This window comes from Eubalaena glacialis, chromosome 6 (genome assembly GCF_028564815.1).
Source record: "Eubalaena glacialis isolate mEubGla1 chromosome 6, mEubGla1.1.hap2.+ XY, whole genome shotgun sequence".
Lineage (NCBI taxonomy): Eukaryota > Metazoa > Chordata > Mammalia > Artiodactyla > Balaenidae > Eubalaena > Eubalaena glacialis.
This window is the reverse complement of record NC_083721.1, coordinates 93,022,611-93,045,613: the sequence shown is the minus strand read 5'-3', so window position 1 is coordinate 93,045,613 and position 23,003 is coordinate 93,022,611. Positions and strand designations below refer to the sequence as shown.

At 36.5% G+C, this 23,003-nt stretch overlaps 1 protein-coding gene across 5 annotated transcripts in view; it reads left to right on the top strand.

The window, feature by feature from the left end:
* Positions 1–23,003, top strand: part of NAALADL2 (N-acetylated alpha-linked acidic dipeptidase like 2) — a 1,520,504-nt gene that overhangs the window by 486,675 nt on the left and 1,010,826 nt on the right. The window contains exon 2 of one of the 5 annotated variants that reach the window (XM_061193413.1): positions 17,950–18,046. The exons of the other annotated variants lie outside the window; for them this stretch is intronic. The gene's annotated coding sequence lies outside the window, so the exon portion shown is untranslated. The remainder of the gene's footprint in view (positions 1–17,949; positions 18,047–23,003) is intronic. 5 annotated transcript variants of the gene reach the window in all.

The window sequence follows — 23,003 nt, the reverse complement described above, 5'->3', positions numbered from 1 at the left end:
CCTGGTCCTTTGTAAGTGCCCTCCACCCAATAGTAGCTACTAATGCACTTATTATATAAAAGAAAATGAGAGTTCAACTAAAATAAGTTGTGACTGATCATTTGAACTCAGACTCAAAAACTAACTCAAAAATAAAAGGAGAATCTCATGACAAAGGGTATACATAGAAAAGTATCAGGACTTATGGAAATAAAAAAAGAGAACACAATCTTAGGCTGCATTGGTAGGTGTTAGGTACCTATATTAAGGAAGATGCTAGAGAGACATGTCTAGAATTTCCAAGGAGATATTGTAAACTCAAAAGATACTTATCTGTTGGTTGGTAAGTTGTATTTGGAAATACTGTGGTCAACTCCAAGTTTATTATTCCTGGTCTGGTTCGTTGACAGATGGAGCATCCCCAGAGGAGGGCAGCATTGGTGGAAATTTATCCAAAAGGCGTTTCATGAGAAATGTTTGAAAAAAAATTGGTGGATATTATCCCAGAAATAAGAAAGTTGGAGAACTGGTGGGTGGAATAGAACAGAGAACCCTATCAAATGGATAAAGGACTAGTCTTACCTTTGTCTTACTCTGGTGGCAAAACTGAGACTGACAGAAATTATAGTTTGACAGATTCATGCTTAATATAAAAAAGCTATTTCTCATTGCTTATGTTTCCCAAAAAGGGACCAGTTTACTCATAAGGTGAATCCTTATTGTAGAATGTGTAAGCAAATCCTTCGTGACCTCTCTGTAGGAATGTTTTAGACCAGGCTTCTGCTAACACTGGGGAGTTGGGCTAGGCCCTTCAAGTCTAAATTCCAATTCTAAAGTCTAGTATTCTAATACAGTAGATATTAGTTAAGAAACAGTCAAGAATTACTCCTTAATTGGTTTGAAAGGCATCAACAGAAATGATTTTTTCTTAAACATCTTAAAGAGTTTTATAGTAATAAGAAGACCCAATAATCTGTAGAATTTTAAAGTTTTTTTGAAATACTTGTTTGCATATTATCTCATTTAACTTAACTTTTGAAATTCATTAATTTTAGTTTTTATTTTCAAATTTCTTTATTTACCTCTTTTGATTTACTTATTTACAACTTTTCCAAAGTTTGAGATGAAAATACGAAATGTTTACATTTTAAACACTGATTTTTGAATCTTGCTGACATTTTGACTGATTTTTTTTTTTCTAGAGAATAGTGGAAGCTCTTTTATTTAATTCTTTCAGGGACAGCATTTGTTGATTTATTAAAAGAATAATTTTAAGTGAGAAATCTTTAAAATGATGCATATATACTTAACTTTTATTGTATCTATCAATCTATATCAATTAATACATATTTATTCACTAACATTCTGGGTCCATTAATTTGACTTACATACATCCCATCTTCCTTGCATCCATCACATTCATATGATTTGCAGTCTTGTTAATTTCATAGTAGAACATAATTCAAGAGAATTATGAAGCAATCTGAATGAAAAATGCTCTGAGTCCCTCTCCACCTCTTCCCCAACCATTACTGGGTATCAGCGAGGAATGCTTTCAACTGCAAATAACCAAAAGAATCTTTCTATGGCTTATGCAAATTCCTTCCTTCCTTTCTTCCTTCCCTCTCTCCATCTTTCCTGTCTTTCCTTCTTACCTTCCTTCATCCATTTCTTCCTTCCTTTGTCTCATTAAACAAGAAATCTGGAGTTAAGTGACAGGTGCCATTAGGGTAGTAGCATTCTCTCTGAACTTCTCATGGCCTTTTCCTTATAGTCACAAATGGCTGCCACAGGTTCAAATAGTAAGATCATGTTCTAAGGACATCTGCCCTCTTTATGAGGAAAGCAAAACTTTCCTACTTGCCACCAATTAATGAATATTTATATCTCTTTTGCCAGAACTGTGCCAGATGACTACATCAACTTGCTAGTATTTTAGCTGATCCCATCCCTATTGTGAAGTCTCAGAATGGAGAAGGGTCTAGGAATGGATGTTGGGTTAGCGAAGCAACAATATCTGCACCTCCTCTCTTTTACTAACTTGTCTTTATTGAGTTTTGACCTAAAGGTTTTGGCCTAATTTTCACAGATGAAACTCCTCCTTTTTGTACACATCTCTTATTAGTATTTGTAATAATTCAGTTGCATAATTAAAATGTTAATTACAACTGACAAATGAATGTTTTGAGGATAAACACAACTGATTTTGTTAAGCATACAATTCAGTGATGAGACCAGAAGTGCATGGGTATATTCCAGAATCACTAAGAGTTGGGAGAATGGAGTTTTTCCTGGACATCAGTTAAATATATTTTTGAAGGAAATTTTCAGGTAATCCAGGAATTGGATTAAATGGTGGCTGATTAAGAAAATAAAAATGATCATACTAGAGTAGTTTTTCATCATTATCAACATCACTTATATTTTTTTAATATAGAAACTTTCTTTTTAACTTCTTTATTAGAGTATAATTGCTTTACAATGGTGTGTCAGTTTCTGCTTTATAGCAAAGTGAATCAGTTATACATACACATATGTTCCCATATCTCTTCCCTCTTGCATCTCCCTCCCTCCCACCCTCCCTATCCCACCCCTCTAGGTGGTCAAAAAGCACCGAGCTGATCTCCCTGTGCTATGCGGCTGCTTCCCACTAGCTATCTATTTTACGTTTGGTAGTGTATATATGTCCATGCCACTCTCTCACTTTGTCCCAGCTTACCCTACCCCCTCCCCGTATCCTCAAGTCCATTCTCTAGTAGGTCTGCATCTTTATTCCCGTTTTGCCCCTAGGTTCTTCTGACCATTTTTTTTTTCTTTTTTTAGATTCCATGTATATGTGTTAGCATACAGTATTTGTTTTTCTCTTTCTGACTTACTTCACTCTGTATGACGGACTCTAGGTCCATCCACCTCACTACAAATAACTCAATTTCGTTCCTTTTTATGGCTGAGTAATATTCCATTGTATATATGTGCCACATCTTCTTTATCCATTAATCTGTCGATGGACACTTAGGTTGCTTCCATGTCCTGGCTATTGTAAATAGAGCTGCAATGAACATTGTGGTACATGACTCTTTTTGAATTATGGTTTTCTCAGGGTATATGTCCAGTAGTGGGATTGCTGGGTCATATGGTAGTTCTATTTGTAGTTTTTTAAGGAACCTCCATACTGTTCTCCAGAGTGGCTGTATCAATTCACATTCCCACCAACAGTGCAAGAGGGTGCCCTTTTCTCCACACCCTCTCCAGCATTTATTGTTTGTAGATTTTTTCATGATGGCCATTCTGACTGGTGTGAGATGATATCTCATTGTAGTTTTGATTTGCATTTCTCTAATGATTAATGATGTTGAGCATTCTTTCATGTGTTTGTTGGCAATCTGTATATCTTCTTTGGAGAAATGTCTATTTAGGTCTTCTGCCGACTTTTGGATTGGGTTGTTTGTTTTTTAGATATTGAGCTGCATGAGTTTATTGTATGTTTTGGAGATTAATCCTTTGTCAGTTGCTTTGTTTGCAAATATTTTCTTCCATTCTGAGGGTTGTCTTTTCGTCTTGTTTATGGTTTCCTTTGCTGTGCAAAAGTTAAGTTTCATTAGGTCCCATTTGTTTATTTTTGTTTTTATTTCCATTTCTCGAGGAGGTGGGTCAAAAAGGATTTTGCTGTGATTTATGTCATAGAGTGTTCTGCTTACGTTTTCCTCTAAGAGTTTGATGGTGTCTGGCCTTACACTTAGGTCCTTAATCCATTCTGAGTTTATTTTTGTGTATGGTGTTAGGAAGTGTTCTAATTTAATTCTTCTACATGTAGCTGTCCAGTTTTCCCAACACCACTTATTGAAGAGGCTGTCTTTTCTCCACTGTATATGCTTGCCTCCTTTATCAAAGATAAGGTGACCATGTGTGCGTGCGTTTATCTCTGGGCTTTCTATCCTGTTGCATTGATCTATATTTCTGTTTTTGTGCCAGTACCATACTATCTTGATTACTGTAGCTTTGTAGTATAGTCTGAAGTCACGGAGCCTGATTCCTCCAGCTCCGTTTTTCTTTCTCAAGATTGCTTTGACTATTCGGGGTCTTCTGTGTTTCCATACAAATTGTGAAATTTTTTGTTCTAGTTCTGTGAAAAATGCCAGTGGTAGTTTGATAGGGATTGCATTGAATCTGTAGATTGCTTTGGGTAGCAGAGTCATTTTCACAATGTTGATTCTTCCAATCCAAGAACATGGTATATCTCTCCATCTATTTGTATCATCTTCAATATCTTTCATCAGTGTCTTATAATTTTCTGCATACAGGTCTTTTGTCTCCTTAGGTAGGTTTATTCCTAGATATTTTATTCTTTTTGTTGCAGTGGTAAATGGGAGTGTTTTCTTAATTTCACTTTCAGATTTTTCATCATTAGTGTATAGGAATGCAAGAGATTTCTGTGCATTAATTTTGTATCCTGCTACTTTACCAAATTCATTGATTAGCTCTAGTAGCTTTCTGGTAGCATCTTTAGGATTCTCTATGTATAGTATCATGTCATCTGCAAACAGTGACAACTTTACTTCTTCTTTTCCAATTTGGATTCCTTTTATTTCTTTTTCTTCTCTGATTGCTGTGGCTGACACTTCCAAAACTATGTTGAATAATAGTGGTGAGAGTGGGCAACCTTGTCTTGTTCCTGATCTTAGTGGAAATGGTTTCAGTTTTTCACCATTGAGGATGATGTTGGCTGTGGGTTTGTCATATATGGCCTTTATTATGTTGAGGAAATTTCCCTCCATGCCTACCTTCTGGAGGGTTTTTATCATAAATGGGTGTTGAATTTTGTCAAAAGCTTTCTCTGCATCTATTGAGATGATCATATGGGTTTTCTCCTTCAATTTGGTAATATGGTGTATCACGTTGATTGACTTGCATATATTGAAGAATCCTTGCATTCCTGGGATAAACCCCAGTTGATCATAGTGTATGATCCTTTTAATGTGCTGTTGGATTCTGTTTGCTAGTATTTTGTTGAGGATTTTTGCATTTATGTTCATCAGTGATATTGGCCTGTAGTTTTCTTTCTTTGTGACATCTTTTTCTGGTTTTGGTATCAGAGTGATGGTGGCCTCGTAGAATGAGTTTGGGACTGTTCCTCCCTCTGCTGTATTTTCGAAGACTTTGAGAAGGATAGGCGTTAGCTCTTCTCTACCTGTTTGATAGAATTCTCCCGTGAAGCCATCTGGTCCTTGGCTTTTGTTTGTTGGAAGATTTTTAATCACAGTTTCAATTTCAGTGCTTGTGATTGGTCTGTTCATATTTTCTATTTCTTCCTGGTTGAGGCTCATGAGGTTGTGCATTTCTAAGAATTTGTCCATTTCTTCCAGGTTGTCCATTTTATTGGCATAGAGTTGCTTGTAGTAATCTCTCATGATCCTTTGTATTTCTACAGTGTCAGTTGTTACTTCTCCTTCTTCATTTCTAATTCTATTGATTTGAGTCTTCTCCCTTTTTTTCTTGATAAGTCTGGCTAATGGTTTATCAATTTTGTTTATCTTCTCAAAGAACCAGCTTTTAGTTTTATTGGTCTTTGCTATCATTTCCTTCATTTCTTTTTCATTTATTTCTGATCTGATCTTTATGATTTCTTTCCTTCTGCTAACTTTGGGGTGTTTTTGTTCTTCTTTCTCTAATTGCTTTAGGTGTAAGGTTAAGTTGTTTATTTGAGATGTTTCTTGTTTCTTAAGGTAGGCTTGTATAGCTATAAACTTCCCTCTTAGAACTGCTTTTGCTGCATCCCATAGGTTTTGGGTCATTCTGTTTTCATTGTCATTTGTTTCTAGGTATTTTTTGATTTCCTCTTTGATTTCTTCAGTGATCTCTTGGTTAGTAAGTAGTGTGTTGTTTAGCCTCCATGTGTTTATATTTCTTACAGATTTTTTCCTGTAATTTATATCTAATGTCATAGTGTTGTGGTCAGGAAAGGTACTTGATATGATTTCAATTTTCTTAAATTTACCAAGGCTTGATTTGTGACCCAATATATGATCTATCCTGGAGAATGTTCCATGAGCACTTAAGAAGAATGTGTATTCTGTTGGTTTTGGATGGAATGTCCTATAAATATCAATTAAGTACATCTTATTTAATGTATCATTTAAAGCTTGTGTTTCCTTATTTATTTTCATTTTAGATGATCTGTCCATTGGTGAAAGTGGGGTGTTAAAGTCCCCTACTATAATTATGTTACTGTTGATGTCCCCTTTTATGGCTGTTAGTATTTGCCTTATGTACTGAGGTGCTCCTATGTTACTTGCATAAATATTTACAATTGTTATATCTTCTTCTTGGATTGATCCCTTGATCATTATGTAGTGTCCTTCTTTGTCTCTTGTAATAGTCTTTATTTTAAAGTCTATTTTGTCTGATATGAGTATTGCTACTCCAGCTTTCTTTTGATTTCCATTTGCATGGAATATCTTTTTCCATCCCCTCACTTTCAGTCTGTATGTGTCCCTAGGTCTGAAGTGGGTCTCTTGTAGACAGCATATATACGGGTCTTGTTTTTGTATCCATTCAGCCAGTCTATGCCGTTTGGTTGGAGCATTTAATCCATTTACATTTAAGGTAATTATTGATATGTATGTTCCTATTACCATTTTCTTAATTGTTTTGGGTTTATTATTGTAGGTCTTTTCGTTCTCTTGTGTTTCCTGCCTAGAGAAGTTCCTTTAGCATTTGTTGTAGAGCTGGTTTGGTGGTGCTGAATTCTCTTAGCTTTTGTTCATCTGTAAAGCTTTTAATTTCTCCGTCCAATCTGAATGAAATCCTTGCCAGGTAGAGTAATCTTGGTTGTAGGTTTTTCTCCTTCATCACTTTAAAAATGTCCTGCCACTCCCTTCTGGCTTGCAGAGTTTCTGCTGAAAGATCAGCTGTTAACCTTATGGGGATTCCCTTATGTGTTATTTGTTGTTTTTTTCCCTTGCTGCTTTTAATATTTGTTCTTTGTATTTAATTTTTGATAGTTTGATTAATATGTGTCTTGGCGTGTTTCTCCTTGGATTTATCCTGTATGGGACCCTCTGTGCTTCCTGGACTTGATTAACTATTTCCTTTCCCATATTAGGGAAGTTTTCAACTATAATCTCTTCAAATATTTTCTCAGTCCCTTTCTTTTTCTCTTCTTCTTCTGGGACCCCTATAATTCGAATGTTGGTGCGTTTAATGTTGTCCCAGAGGTCTCTGAGACTGTCCTCTATTGTTTTCATTCTCTTTTCTTTATTCTGCTCTGCAGTAGTTATTTCCACTGTTTTATCTTCCAGGTCACTTATCCGTTCTTCTGCCTCAGTTATTCTGCTATTGATCCCTTGTAGAGAATTTTTAATTTCATTTATTATGTTGTTCATCACTGTTTGTTTGCTCTTTAGTTCTTCTAGGTCCTTGTTAAACGTTTCTTGTATTTTCTCCATTCCATTTCCAAGATTTTGGATCATCTTTACTATCATTATTCTGAATTCTTTTTCAGGTAGACTATTTCCTCTTCATTTGTTAGGTCTGGTGGGTTTTTGCCTTGCTCTTTCATCTGCTGTGTGTTTGTCTGTCTTCTCATTTTGCTTAGCTTACTGTGTTTGGGGTCTCCTTTATGCAGGCTGCAGGTTCGTAGTTTCCGTTGTTTTTGGTGTCTGTCCCTAGTGGCTAAGGTTGGTTCAGTGGGTAGTGTAGGCTTCCTGGTGGAGGGGACTAGTGCCTGTGTTCTGGTGGATGAGGCTGGATCTTGTCTTTCTGTTGGGCAGGTCCACATCTGGTGGTGTGTTTTGGGGTGTCTATGGCCTTATTATGATTTTCGGCAGCCTTTGTGCTAATGGATGGGGTTGTGTTCCTGTCTTGCTAGTTGTTTGGCATAGGGTGTCCTGCACTGTAGCTTGCTGGTCGTTGAGTGGAGCTTCGTTTTGGTGCTTAGATGGAGATGTCTGGGAGATTTTTGCCGTTTGATATTACGTGGAGTTGGGAGGTCTCTTGTGGACCAGTGTCCTGAACTTGGCTCTCCCACCTCAGTGGCACAGCCCTGACCCCTGGCTGGAGCACCAAGAGTCTGTCCTCCACACGGCTCAGAATAAAAGGGAGGGGAAAAAAAAGAAAGAAAGAAGAAGATAAAATAAAATAAAATAAAGTAAAATAAAATAAAGGTATTAAAATAAAAAATAAAAAATAATTATGAAGGAAAATAAATTTTTTTAAGTAAAAAAAACAAAAACGGACAGACAGAACCCTAGGACAAATGGTAAAAGCAAAGCTATACAGACAAAATCACACACAGAAGCATACACAGACACACTCAGAAAAAGAAAAAGGGAGCAAATATATATATATCGTTGCTCCCAAAGTCCACCTCCTGAATTTGGGATGATTCGTTGTCTATTCAGGTATTCCACAGATGCAGGGTACATCAAGTTGATTGTGGAGATTTAATCCGCTGCTCCTGAGGCTGCTGGGAGAAGTTTCCCTTTCTTTCCTTTGTTTGCACAGCTCCTGGGGTTCAGCTTTAGATTTGGACCGCCTCTGCGTGTAGGTCGCCTGAGGACGTCTGTTCTTCGCTCAGACAGGACGGGGTTAAAGGAGCAGCTGCTTCGGGGGCTCTGGCTCACTCAGGCCAGGGGGAGGGAGGGATACGGATGCGGGGCGAGCCTGCGGCGGCAGAGGCCAGCAGGACGTTGCACCAGCCTGAGGCGCGGCGTGCGTTCTCCCGGGGAAGTTGTCCCTGGATCACGGGACCCTGGCAGTGGCGGGCTGCACAGGCTCCCGGGAGGGGCGGTGTGGATAGTGACCTGTGTTTGCACACAGGCTTCTTGGTGGCTGCAGCAGCAGCCTTAGCGTCTCATGCCCGTCTCTGGGGTCCACGCTGATAGCCGCGGCTCGCGCCCGTCTCTGCAGCTCCTTTAAGCGGCGCTCTTAATCCCCTGTCCTTGTGCACCACGAAGCAAAGAGGCAAAAAAAAGTCTCTTGCCTCTTCGGCAGCTGCAGTCTTTTTCCCGGACTCCCTCCGGGCTAGCACCGAAGCCCAAGCCTCAGCTCCCAGCCCCCGCCCGCCCCGGCGGCTGAGCAGACAAGCTTCTCGGGTTGGTGAGTGCTGCTCGGCTCCGCTCCTCTGTGCGGGAATCTCTCCGCTTTGCCCTCCGCACCCCTGTGGCTGCGCTCTCCTCCGTGGCTCCGAAGCTTCCCCCTTCGCCACCCGCAGTCTCCGCCCGCGAAGGGCCTTCCTAGTGTGTGGAAACCTTTCCTCCTTCACAGCTCCCTCCCACTGGTGCAGGTCCCGTCCCCATTCTTTTGTCTCTGTTTTTTCTTTTTTCTTTTGCCCTACCCAGGTACGTGGGGAGTTTCTTGCCTTTTGGGAAGTCTGAGGTCTTCTGCCAGCGTTCAGTAGGTGTTCTGTAGGAGCTGTTCCACATGTAGATGTATTTCTGATGTATTTGTGGGGAGGAAGGCGATCTCTGCATCTTACTCTTCCGCCATCTTGAAGCTCCTCCTCCAATGTAGAAACTTTTTTGTAACTGTCTTGATATCCTTTCTGGGTCTATAGGGAATATAATGTATAAAAGTTTTTAAAATGTATATTTAAAAATCCCTAATTTAAATCCAATCTTCTAGAGTAATGCAAAATACTTAGTAATGCAAACTCATTTAGCTATGAGTTTTCAAGGGGATAGTCTATGTCTTATTCAATTTGTGTCTCCAATAGCCAGCCTCTATCTAACACATGAAAAGTTCTCCCTAAAATTTGCATTGAATAATGATGATGAAGAAGATGTTAGAAAACTATATTGGGTGATATGGCACCAACTTCTTAAGAATTTTTTTTTTTAATAAATCTTTATTGGAGTATAATTGCTTCACAATACTGTGTTAGTTTCTGTTGCACAACAAAACAAATCAGCCATATGCATACACATGTCCCCATATCCCCTCCCTCTTGAACCTGCCTCCCATCCTCCCTATCCCACCCCCGTAGGTCATCGCAAAGCACTGAGCTGATCTCCCTGTGCTCTGCTGCTGCTTCCCACCAGCCAACTATTTTACATTCAGTAGTGTATATATGTTGATGCTACTCTCACTTCGCCCCAGCTTTGCCCTCCCACCCCATTTCCTCAAGACCATTTTCTGTGTCTACTTCTTTATTCCTGCCCTGCAACTAGGTTCATCAGTGCCTTTTTTTTTTTTTAGTTTCCATATAAGAATTTAATAGAGTTTATTCTTATCAATGTCATGTTTATAAGTTCTCTATACATTTGTGTAAAGCAGTTATCACTCTCATTTGTCAGATGGAAAGTCTACCTTGGTGGTTTAGCATTCTAGGATTTGGTATTGCTTACTAGGTTAAAGTAAATGACAAAAGCCACCCACCGCCTGTATAATCAAAATTTCTTACACATTACTAAAACCCTAGATTGTTTAGCTAATTGCAAGAAGGCCTATTATTGTCAAAGATAGCAAGAACATTCTAATAATCTAATACATAATAGTAAATAACTGTAATTGGGAGAAATGTTGCATGGTTTTCTGTTAGAGTCTAGAAAACATGTGTCCTTTCCTTTACAAATGAAAGGGCTTCCTATTTCTGTTTATATTAACAGCTGGAGCTGCTGTTACTTTTATTTTGTTGTTCCCATAATCTTTATAGCTTGAGGCAATAATTCTCTCAATTTATGTGAAATAGTAGCATCACCATTTTTGCTGCTCTGTATATATTCATGGGGTTTGATGAACTTGTTTTAATTATTAAGCATTTTTTTTTCTATTATTAGGATGAAGGGAGTTTTAGTTTTAAATAGTCTAAATTCAGGGTAGGTCATATACATAACATTAAAACTTTTGTCCCTGTTCCTTATGGGATTGCTGTATGGATATTTTTAAGGCTGTCAAAATTAGTCATTCCGTAGTGGTTTTCTTACTTTGTAATAACAGAATTTATAATTAGTCTAATGGTAAAAATTTATATATCTAATAAATATCAATAATAATTATCAATGTTCTAAATGTACTATAATGTCTTTAATTCTAGTTCTTCCAGAAAACTATGTTAAGTTTTTCAAACCATAAAGCTTTGTATAGCTGACAACACCAAAACTATTCAATGGTTATCCATATGCTATATCATTTAACTTAGTACTTAAATGCTAATTGCTGTGGCCAACAGCTCAACCAATCAATTGTATATCACTTACCTTGGAATATAATTTTGCATAAGATTATCACTTTTCTAGACATCTTCATACCTAAAAAAGTTATATTTAAATAAGAATTTTGGCAAACTTGAGAATAAGTTTTAGAATTCCTCTATTTTCTACTGCATATTCTTGAGGTTAATTGGTAGCAATATAGTGAAATTGTAACAGGTATGAAAGAAAGATTGTATTCGTGGATAAAACTTGCATAAGATACAAACACCATAAGCATAATGACAAGTAAAACTTTTAAAATAAAAACATGAAACTCAAATGTGGAATTCTGTAATACCTCTTAATTCCTTGAATTCTATCAATTAAAAAAACAAAGAATTTTATCTCAGTTTTTCTTTTCACATTCTGATTTTTTGTTTTGCCTGATACTGATTTGGAAATTTTCACCAACTTGACCAGAGAACTGCATGCTGAAATGCCTGCTACAGAGCCAGAAGGGTCTTTATTGTATTATCTGCCAAGAATGTAGAAGAGACAATTGACAGTTGAAAGGGACTGTATAAAGAAATGTTTCTGTGGTTTCCAGATCTGATACATCAGAATTATCTGGACTACTTATAAAAAGTTAAAAAAAAAAAAAATAAATCTATGCCCATCTCCCAGAGATTTCATTTAGTACAACTAATGTGTACCTGGACATTTACTTTTGTACATGAATAATTTAATCTTAAGCACACTAAAGTTTTGAAAGCTGCAGACATATAAATTCTCTACTTTTTCTGGATTCTTTATCATATTAAATTCCTAGAAAGTAACATTAGATTTGTTCCCATTTAAATACCCTCATTCATAGTTTACTACTTTGATATGACTATGAAGGGCATTTCTGAATATTGTACAAAGCAACTATTGAGGACTTTATATATTACATTGGTCAATGGTCTTTGCAAACAAATGCGTACAAAAATTCTTTTAGAACTATTGACATGAATAAATTTCCATAAAGCATGAATAACTATCATTTTATCATCTAATAAGAACTGTACAATCAGTGTGTTTACATCTTTTTGCTTCGAATGTACAGAGCTGTGTTAGGCAGCCTCTAAGATGGTCTCCCATGATCCCTGCCTCTCGATATTCATGCCCTTTTGTCATAGTCTTCCCTTCAGTGTGGCTGGATTTACTGACTTGCCTCTAATGACTTACCTCTGGCTTGAGTAATGGAATGTTATTTCTGATATTAGGTTATAAAAAACAGTGGCTTTCATCTTGCGTGTTCTCTCTCACTTATTCTGAGGAAAGTCAACAGACTGTTGAGAAGCCCACATGGCAAGGAATTGAGGGAGACCCCTAGCCAGCAGCTTAGTGAGGAACTGAAGTCCTCAGTTCAACAGCCTGAAAAGTACTGAATCTTGCCAACAGTATGTGAGTGGACTTGGAAATAGAACTAACCACAGTAGTGCTTCAGGTAAGATCAAAGCCCTTGAACAATACACTGACTGCAACCTCATAAGGGACTTAGAACCTGAAGCCCCCAGCTAAGCCATGCTCTGATTCTTGACCCACAGAAAGTATGAGATAATATTTGTTTGATGTTTCAAGTTGCTGAGTTTTTGAGTAATTTGTTTTGCAATAATAGAAGACAATGTAGAAGCTAAGAGCTTCATTAATCACCTCATCCCAGATTCTAGTATCATTTCTTTGCTTTCAATATGACTTCTGACTTTTTTTCTTTAAATATTTGAGTTATTATAGGTGAATTTTTATTTTAAACCACTGAGTTCTTTTCTAAAAATGAGAGTGGTATTGAGAAAAAAAAACTTTTTTTTAAATTAATTATTTTGGAGAAGAGTAGAAACTTTTGCACAAATAACTCATAATTTGTGCCTAGCAAGTACCACTTTCATCCACATAATTTCTGTCACTCAATCTGAATCATAATTGCAAACTCATTTATTTTTTATTGGAGAATCCATCATATTTTTTTCAGCAGAATTACCTTCCTAGTTCTTAGACCAAAAGAATAGTACCAGCCCCAGAATAGATTTTAAATATTCTGGAAGTTAGAGTTTTTGTTTTATGGATGAGTAATTTTAGGTCTAAAAAAAAAAGATGAAGTGACTTACCCAGGATGAAACTACTGCTTGAACTGAGATCTGATGACTCTTTTCTAGTGCTTCTTTAATTATCTGACCATAATACTGAATGGTAGAAGGAGACACTCAGAAGCCTTTTGGGAGATGAGTGACATCCTGCCTGAGACTTGAACCTTGTCGTGTATAGCTTCCAAAATGGATAGCCCGTTTGTATTAATATTTCAAAACTGTTCTCAAATTTCCCATGATTCTTATATAATATTACCTACTTCTCACTGCTAAACAACTTTTAACCAAGTCTCCAGTGTCTGCCTTTTCTATGATGGCATCTATAAAGGTGTTATGCTACTGGTCTTCAAAGTAAAACATTAATTGTGTTAATTAATAACATAAATATGATTGCTCTTGGATCTATTGTATAGAAGATGCTTTAGATTTATTTTTGTGTAAACAAAACAGAAGGAAGACTGAGACAGAGTCATTATTCTAGTAGAAACTCCCTGAGTAAAGAGCCAGATCTGCAGTAGTTGACCTCCTGCAAGACTCTGAGAAAACTATTTTGTGTTGCTATGAATGAAATTTTAATGATATAATGTGTAAAAGTGTGTTTTAAAAAGTATTAACTGCTTCCCCAGCACTAAGTAATAGATGTCATATTTATATCAGTGATCTCTTTTCAAAACACAGAATGTGGATTTGTTTTGGTCTGAAATAAATTAATTTCCTCCATCTTCCTGTTCATTTTGCAAGCATTGCCCACTTCTCTTGTTAGTTTTATGTAAGTGCATGGAAGTTTCTGGAATATCTCTCTGACTGTACTTGATGGTGGAGTTATTACACATATAAATGCCAGGGAGTCAGGGATTTGCTTCCCCATCACCATGCACCATTGGAGGCATTACATTCATTTCTTGTTTAAATAAACTTCCCCCAAGCCCCCAGGCATAAATTAAATCAAAGTAGTTTTAGAGCTCAAGGACAAAATAAGTCACTGCGGGAAAGTGGGACAAAGGAAGTCAGACACACCAGATGGAAAGTTCAGACTGGCCAGTATCTTTAAAATGTCAGTGCTGTATAAAAAGGCTTTGTAAGCCATCAATCAACTGTGGCTCTAGAAACAGTCTGGTGGCTATAGAAATTAGTCTTTTTTTCACTAAGCCTTAGAAAATTATTTTCAGAGTAGGCTGAATTTGAGGATACTTATGCAGGTATAGCTAAGGAACTTAAGAAAAGAGAGATGGAGGAGGAATTTCTAGTAAGATCTTATAGAAAAGTAACTCCTTGTTTTCATAAATATTAAGGTCTGGAGTTAAACAAAATTCCCTGTATTTATTTTATTATCGTGTTGAAATTTGACCTGTTTGCTAAAACAGGCAAGATTTGAACCTCGCTTTCTTATGTTTTTATTTATTTGTTTGAAACGAGACTAAAGATTGATATGTTTCTGGTTTGATTATGATAACCAATCCATAATCCTATGGCAGTATCCATTCATTTCAAAATAAAAATGTAAACCAAAGCTTCTGGTTTTTCAAGAAAAGGGGAGTCTCAAAGAGAAATGTCTACAGCAACCTTAATTATACACGAAAGCTCTTCCAAAAAAGCCTATAGTAAACAGATTTTCGTAGGGAGGAGGCATGTTTTTAGTTCACACTTACTCCTAAAAAAAATCTGCATAATCTTGTAGCTATTCCAAGCTAACTGAGTTCACGCTAGCTATTACATAAATGGACTAATATTAATATTAGCATTTATAGAACACACTGTATGTACCAGGCACTTGTGCTAAGTCATAATCACATATTTATTTAATTATTGAAACAGTGCTTTGAGGCAGGTACTCATATTATTCCTATGAGGAAATGGGTGGTAAACAACCTGTATAAATCCCTCTTCAACACTTCATCCCTGTCCCATGGAAATTTTACTGTTGTTGAAGAATGAAAACTATTGTGTGGTGGCTCAGATCACAGACTATGGGGTCACCTAGTTGGTTTTAAATACTGTTTCTGTTACTTCCTAGCTGTGAAACATTAAATAATTGATCTGTCCCTACATTTGAGTTTCCTCATGTATAAAATGAAAATTGTTAAAGGATAATTCTGAGGACTAAATGGGATAGAACATATAAAACTGCCTAGAACAGAACCTAGTATATAGTATGAACTCAAAAAATGTCAGCTGTCTTTATTATTTGAATCTCCTTCAAGATTCACAAGCAAGAAGTGTACAATTTTAGAAGTCATTTGATTAATTACTTTGAGCAAGTTAATTATTAGAAGATTTAAAAAGATAAAAACATGTTTTCTGCCTTCAAATATATAATTTAGAAATAATAAATAATCACACGTAGAATATATCATAATGTTTGCAATGCATTATGTAATATTGCAAATAAAGTAATACCTTTTATTAAATTGGGCTAATCAAGGAAGATTTTCATCAAGAGGTAGATTTTTTTAGAGGTTAGTTTTAAGAATAACTTTATATATAAACCATGCTAATTGTCAAAAATTTAGAAAATACAAAAAAGAATGAAAAGTAAAAATCATCTGTAAGATGGCAACTCAGATTTTTAAAAAATCCATTAATGTTTTGGCATATTATCTTACGGTCTTTGCATGTGTGTATAACATATTTTAAAATAATATTTGATCATTTCTTATATAGAGATTTATTAAAATTTTCCCCACTCAACATTATGTTATAAGAATGTTGCCAGTTTATTAAATGTGGGTCTTATGAGTGAACTAAAGAAAAGAAAGAGGCATTCCTTGGCTGTGGGGTGGGGACTGAAGGATAGGCAGTGAAGATAAGAAAATAGTGAATGAGTTTTATTCATTGAAGGATGGGGTAATTTTTTTGGTTTAAAAACAGCAGGAGATAAAATTGCACATTTGAGGGAGAGGGTTAATATCCAGCCTTGCAGTCCAGGCAGGATGACACTCTTTGATATAGTGAAGAGAGCAGTGGGGAGTGTATGAGAGGCCTCCATTCACACCACATTCAACACTTCAACAACATCAAGTTTGCTACTTAACAGTCACTTCACCTTTGACATGGGGCCTGACCCTCCGCTTTCCTTGTTTCTTCATGTTTAAAATGAGACTTCTGAATGATGGGTCCAAAATCAATAATGTACCCTTCTGAGCCAAATATATCCCAGAACCATTGTGCAGAGCAGAGGAGGTAGAGTCTGTGAAGGTTTCTACAGAACTGGAAAGCCTTGCAAAGGAAAAACTCCAGAATGTAAACCGTCAGGGCCACACTTGCATCTTGTTCACCTCAGTGTTCCCCTTGCCATCACCAGGCACAGAGCATATGTTCCAGGAATGCTTGAGACCATGAACCATGAATAAGTTTAGAATGGAATTGACATCCCCCCCAAAGTCATTTTTTTAGATAAAAACATGTTTTCTGAAGTGGAGTCTAATAGCTATTAGTTTTGGTCGTCTGGCAAATAGTTTTACTTTTTCCCTGAAACTAGGAAGAGAACAAATAGATCCACCAGTTGGATACATGACTCAGCTCTTGCTAGTCATGTTGTCCCCTTGGCTTGGATGTAGTGACTGTCTGTTTTGGAGAATAGAGCACAAGCAGGGGCAATCAATCAGTGATCCTTGTGTTATTAAATGCTGGAGGAGAGAAAGGACTTGCCCTTCTGGTTAAGCTAGAATAGCAGAGACTGGAAATACCCTCCTGCTTGAAATAAATACATATTGTACACAGCTTTTGAAGCAACAGCACTCAAGACGTGGGCATTAGGCAATGAAAAGAAGTGAGTCCCGAGAGACAGCAAAGAAAAGAGGTGACTGGTCAGATTGCTCAGCTCACCACCTACAGAAAGCTTCCAGGCCACCGTGCCAGGAGAAGGAACCCAGGCAGAGCAGGGCTGGCTCCCAGCCTGGAGGAGATGAAGCTGGGAGTTTCGGGAAGCCAAGGTCATGAGGGTTTATATTCATTTTTATTGTCAAGCTGCTTCAATTTGGGTTTCAGTCATTTTAAGGAAAAGAGACCTAATATGCTTTCTTATATTTCATTTTCTCATCCATTTCCCTTATTCCTGAGTTGATTTTTAAAGTCAGTCATACCTCAGGCATTGCTGAAGTCACATGCTAAGATCTGACAAGTGCCCTTTACTATGTAGCCTCAAGTATGTAAGCTGCAAGAACCACAGCCCTTAGAGTGATTTTTGAATTAAATTGTTAAAATGTGTTTTTAAGTTAGTACTTTCTGAAAAATCTATTCTTCTGCAGACAGGCTTACAGCTATCTTCTATTAGGGCTAGAAATTGACTTTCCAGCCACTGACACTTGACAGGATGTTTATTTTCCCATTATAACAATTGCCAATTGTCCACCAATTTCTCTTCTCACAGAAATAACAAAGGTCAGCTGTGATGAACTACCCCCTCTGTAGCCTGTCTCTGAGAGTTTCTTTTTATCCATATTTGATATCAGTGATTCCCTCATTTCTCATAAAAGAAAAAAAACTGAAGACAATCAACGCAAAGTACTGTCATTGAGGGTGGGGCAGAAGGAAGATAAAGGTATTTGTATGTTATTCTCACCCTGACTACTAAAGCCATCACCCAGTGAGGATGGAATGTCAGCACTGATGCACTCTTTTTTTTTTTTTTTCCCCCAAAAAGCTCTGCAGCTTCGAGATAAAATGTAACCTTGCAGTTGCTAAGGTAACTGAGTTTTTTTTTTTTTCCTTCTTAGGAATAGCAGAACAAATTAGGTGAAGAAGACTTCTGTAAATTGCCAATACATGGATGCCCTAAGGCTGCCATAGCTAAATGGTTCATTGGAATCCTAGGTAACCAATATGCAGGGCAAGTCACCTAAAAGATATTTTTGCTGTTGATCTGATTTGCTTCTTGAGCAATTTAATGCAAATGGATAAAATCATAGTCACCCCTCCTTTTCTAGTTTTACAGCCTTTCTTCCCCTTGTTAATTTTTTGTAACTTAATGGCTATCAATGTTCCTAAGTATGAGGCCCAGGATAGAAAATATTTAGATACAATAAAATATGACAAGGTTAATTGTTGGCAATGGTCTGCTTCATAATCAGAACACGTTTAGAATTATGTATTGATATTTCCCTGTTGCTGCTGTTCCTGGGGGCTTCCTTGTGGTATGGCATCATTAATCTCTCATAACTCTGCTGACAGGATTATTTATAAAAATATTTGGAATTAGAGACTAGTGGCTTGTACATGATAATCCAGTCATTGTGTTTGCTTTCAAAATATCCCAATGTATTTTGACATTAAAATGCATTGATAATATCTATAATACTTCATGTGTCTAAGATGCATATTTTTCTATATTTTAATATCCCTGAAATTTGGATGCATCTTCCAGTTGACGGTACCTTATAACTGCCATTGGCCCCTTCACTTTTTAAGTATCTTGTAATGCATATGAGAATCAATGATGTCATAGACTGGATGAAATATAGTATTATGACTTTGATTTGAAAGAGTTTTGGTAAAACTTTCTCCACAAACTATTTTCACTTGTCTTGCCAACCAGTCTGTTACCAACAAAACATTATGATTTTCAAGACTCGTCTTTAATAAAACCAGCTATAACAGCAGTGTTGCTGATATACATGTTTTCATCTGTAAGTGTTCCAGTGGTTTCTTGAGGTATCATAGGATCATCTCTTACTATCTTCCTATGAAAACATTGCTTCAAATGAAACCACTTAACAAAAGGGGTTCACTCTGAATATATGAGTGAGGAAAGCTATGTTTGCTAGTAACTAGTGTTTCATTGACTTTGCCTCAGTCCGGTGGCAGGGCATCTAATTAATGAATAATACATATTCATAGAATACGTGCCCTGGGATAGGAGCTCTGGGTTGTGGTGGGCTTTGGAGGGAGTTGCCTCCAAATCAGGTCATTAGCTGTGTCACCTGCCAAGTCAGTCAATCTCTCTCAAACTTGGATTCCCATCAGGAAAAAGGGCTAATGTTCAAAGATTAAACCAAGTAAAACAATATATTGCACCATAACTGGTGCTCAATAAATGGTCTTTTTGTTTTTTCATCTTTCTTTTCTCTATACCTGCCAATTGGGTTAATTTTTCTTTTGTAACAAATTAATGAAGAATACAGTTTTATGTGTTACAATTTTGAAATTATTACTACTATTCTTAATATATTCTAATATTTTCTAATATGATAAAATGTTGTAAAGAGGAAATATTAGTCTTGTCTAAGCTGGGAGGTTTGGAAGACAAAAGCAGTTGACTCATGGAGCCCAAACGGAGGAAAGTAAAATTCTAGAAATAGTCTTCAAAAAATTCTATAATTTCTCTAAGCAAAAGATTACATATTTCATATGCAGGGTCCACTTTTTCTGGTTTTACATTTGATTGATTAAAAATCACGTTAGAGAATGAATATTTGGTGCCAAATAGAGTGCAATGGGCATGGACTTGGTTAGTAGATAGATCTGAATCTGTAATAACAGTTTGATCTCTCTAGGTGTGAGACTTTCAATAAGTTACATAACTATCTTGAGCCCCAGTTTCCTATATGTAAAGTTAAAGTAATAATATTGTTGTTGAGAGAATAAAAGGTAATAATGTATGTAAAGTGTCAAACATAAGCCATGAATTAGAATAGGTAGTAAATAAGTGTAAGTTCCTCCAATATCACAGAAATTTCTTTAGAAAGGAAAATTTTATCCTATATGTAACATTTAGTTATAACAAACTTCAAAGGACATTTTTTAAATGCAGTCTTATTTACAAGCTTCTTAGATAGCCTCATCCACCAGAGGGCAGACAGCAGAATCAAGAAGAACTACAATCCTGCAGCCTGTGGAAGGAAAACCACATTCACAAAAACATAGACAAAATGAAAAGGCAGAGGACTTTGTACCAGATGAAGGAACAAGATAAAACCCCAGAAAAACAACTAAATGAAGTGGAGATAGGCAACCTTCCAGAAAAAGAATTCAGAATAATGATAGTGAAGATGATCCAGGACCACAGAAAAAGAATGGAGGCAAAGATCGAGAAGATTCAAGAAATGTTTAACAAAGACCTAGAAGAATTAAAGAACAAACACCTAGAAGAATTAAAGAACAAACAAACAGATATGAACAATACAATAACTGAAATGAAAAATACACTAGAAGGAATCAATAGCAGAATAACTGAGGCAGAAAAACGGATAAGTGACCTGGAAGACAGAATGGGGGAATTCACTGCCATGGAACAGAATAAAGAAAAAAAAAAAAAAAAGAAAACAGCCTAAGAGACTTCTGGGACAAGATTAAATGCACCAACATTCACATTATAGGGGTCCCAGAAGGAGAAGAGAGAGAGAAAGGACCCGAGAAAATATTTGAAGAAATTATAGTTAAAAACTTCCCTAACATGGGAAAGGAAATAGCCACCCAAGTCCAGGAAGTGCAGAGAGTCCCAGGCAGGATAAACCCAAGGGGAAACAAACCGAGACACATAGTAATCAAATTGACAAAAATTAAAGACAAAGAGAAATTATTGAAAGCAACAAGGGACAAATGACAAATAACATACAAGGGAACTCCCAGAAGGTTAACAGCTGATTTCTCAGCAGAAACTCTACAAGCCAGAAGGGAGTGGCATGATATACTTAAAGTGATGAAAGGGAAGAAACTACAACCAAGATTACTCTACCCGGCAAGGATCTCATTCAGATTCGATGGAGAAATCAAAAGCTTTACAGACAAGCAAAATCTAAGAGCATTCAGCACCACCAAACCAGCTCTACAACAAATGCTAAAGGAACTTCTCTAAGTGGGAAACACAATAGGAGAAAAAGACCAACAAAAACAAACACAAAACAATTAAGAAAATGGTCATAGGAACATTCATATCGATAATTACCTTAAACGTGAATGGATTAAATGCTCCAACCAAAAGACACAGGCTCGCTGAATGGATACAAAAAGAAGACTCATATATATGCTGTCTACAAGAGACCCACTTCAGGCCTAGGGACACATACAGACTGAAAGTGAGGGGATGGAAAAAGATATTCCATGCAAATGGAAATCAAAAGAAAGCTGGAGTAGCAATACTCATATCAGATAAAACAGACTTTAAAATAAAGAATGTTACAAGAAACAAGGAAGGACACTACATAATGATCAAGGGATCAATCCAAGAAGAAGATATAACATATATATCTATATCTATATATATGAGCACCTCAATATAAAAGGCAACTGCTAACAGCTATAAAAGAGGAAATCGACAGTAACACAATAATAGTGGGGGACTTTAACACCTCACTTACACCAAGTGGACAGATCATCCAGACAGAAATTGAATAAGGAGACACAAGCTTTAAATGACACAATAGACCAGGTAGATTTAATTGATATTTATAGGACATTCCATCCAACAACAGCAGATTACACTTTCTTCTCAAGTGCACATGGAACATTCTCCAGGATAGATCACATCTTGGGTCACAAATCAATCCTCAGTAAATTTAAGAAAATTGAAATCATATCAGGCATCTTTTCCAACCACAACGCTATGAGATTAGAAATCAATTACAGGGAAAAAACCGTAAAAAGCACAAACACATGGAGGCTAAAGAATACGTTACTAAATAACCAAGAGATCACTGAAGAAATCAAAGAGGAAATCAAAAAATACCTAGAGACAAATCACAACAAAAACACAATGATCCAAAACCTATGGGATGCAGCAAAAGCAGTTCTAAAAGGGAAGTTTATAGCAATACCAGCTTACCTCAAGAAACAAGAAAAATCTCAAATAAAAAATCTAACCTTAAACCTAAAGGAACTAGAGAAAGAAGAACAAACAATACCCAAAGTTAGTAGAAGGAAAGAAATCATAATGATCAGAGCAGAAATAAATGAAATAGAAACAAAGAAAACAATAGCAAAGGTCAATAAAACTAAAAGCTGGTTCTTTGAGAAGATAAACAAAATAGATAAACCTTTAGCCAAACTCATCAAAAGAAAGAGGGAGAGGACTCAAATCAATAAAATTAGAAATGAAAAAGGAGAAGTTACAACAGACACAGCAGAAATACAAAGCATCCTAGGATACTACTACAAGCAACTCTATGCCAATAAAATGGACAACCGGGAAGAAATGGAAAAATTCTTGGAAAGGTATAACCTTCCAAGAATGAACCAGGAAGAAATAGAAAATATGAACAGACCAATCACAAGTAATGAAATTGAAACTGTGATTAAAAATCTTCCAACAAATGAAAGTCCAGGACCAGATGGCTTCACAGGTGAATTCTATCAAACATTTAGAGAAGAGCTAACAGCCATCCGTCATAATCTCTTCCAAAAAATTGCAGAGGAAGGAACACTCCCAAACTCATTCTAAGAGGCCACCATCACCCTGATACCAAAACCAGACAAAGATAATATAAAAAAAGAAAATTACAGACCAATATCACTGATGAATATAGATACAAATATCCTCAACAAAATACTAGCAAACAGAACCCAACAACACATTAAAAGGATCATACACCATGATCAAGTGGGATTTATCCCAGGGATGCAAGGATTCTTCAATATACGCAAATCAATCAATGTGATACACCATATGAACAAATTGAAGAAGAAAAACCATATGATGATCTCAATAGATGCAGAAAAAGCTTTTGACAAAATTCAACACCCATTTATGATAAAAACTCTCCAGAAAGTGGGCATAGAGGGAACCTACCTCAATATAATAAAGGCCATATACGACAAACCCACAGCAAACATCATT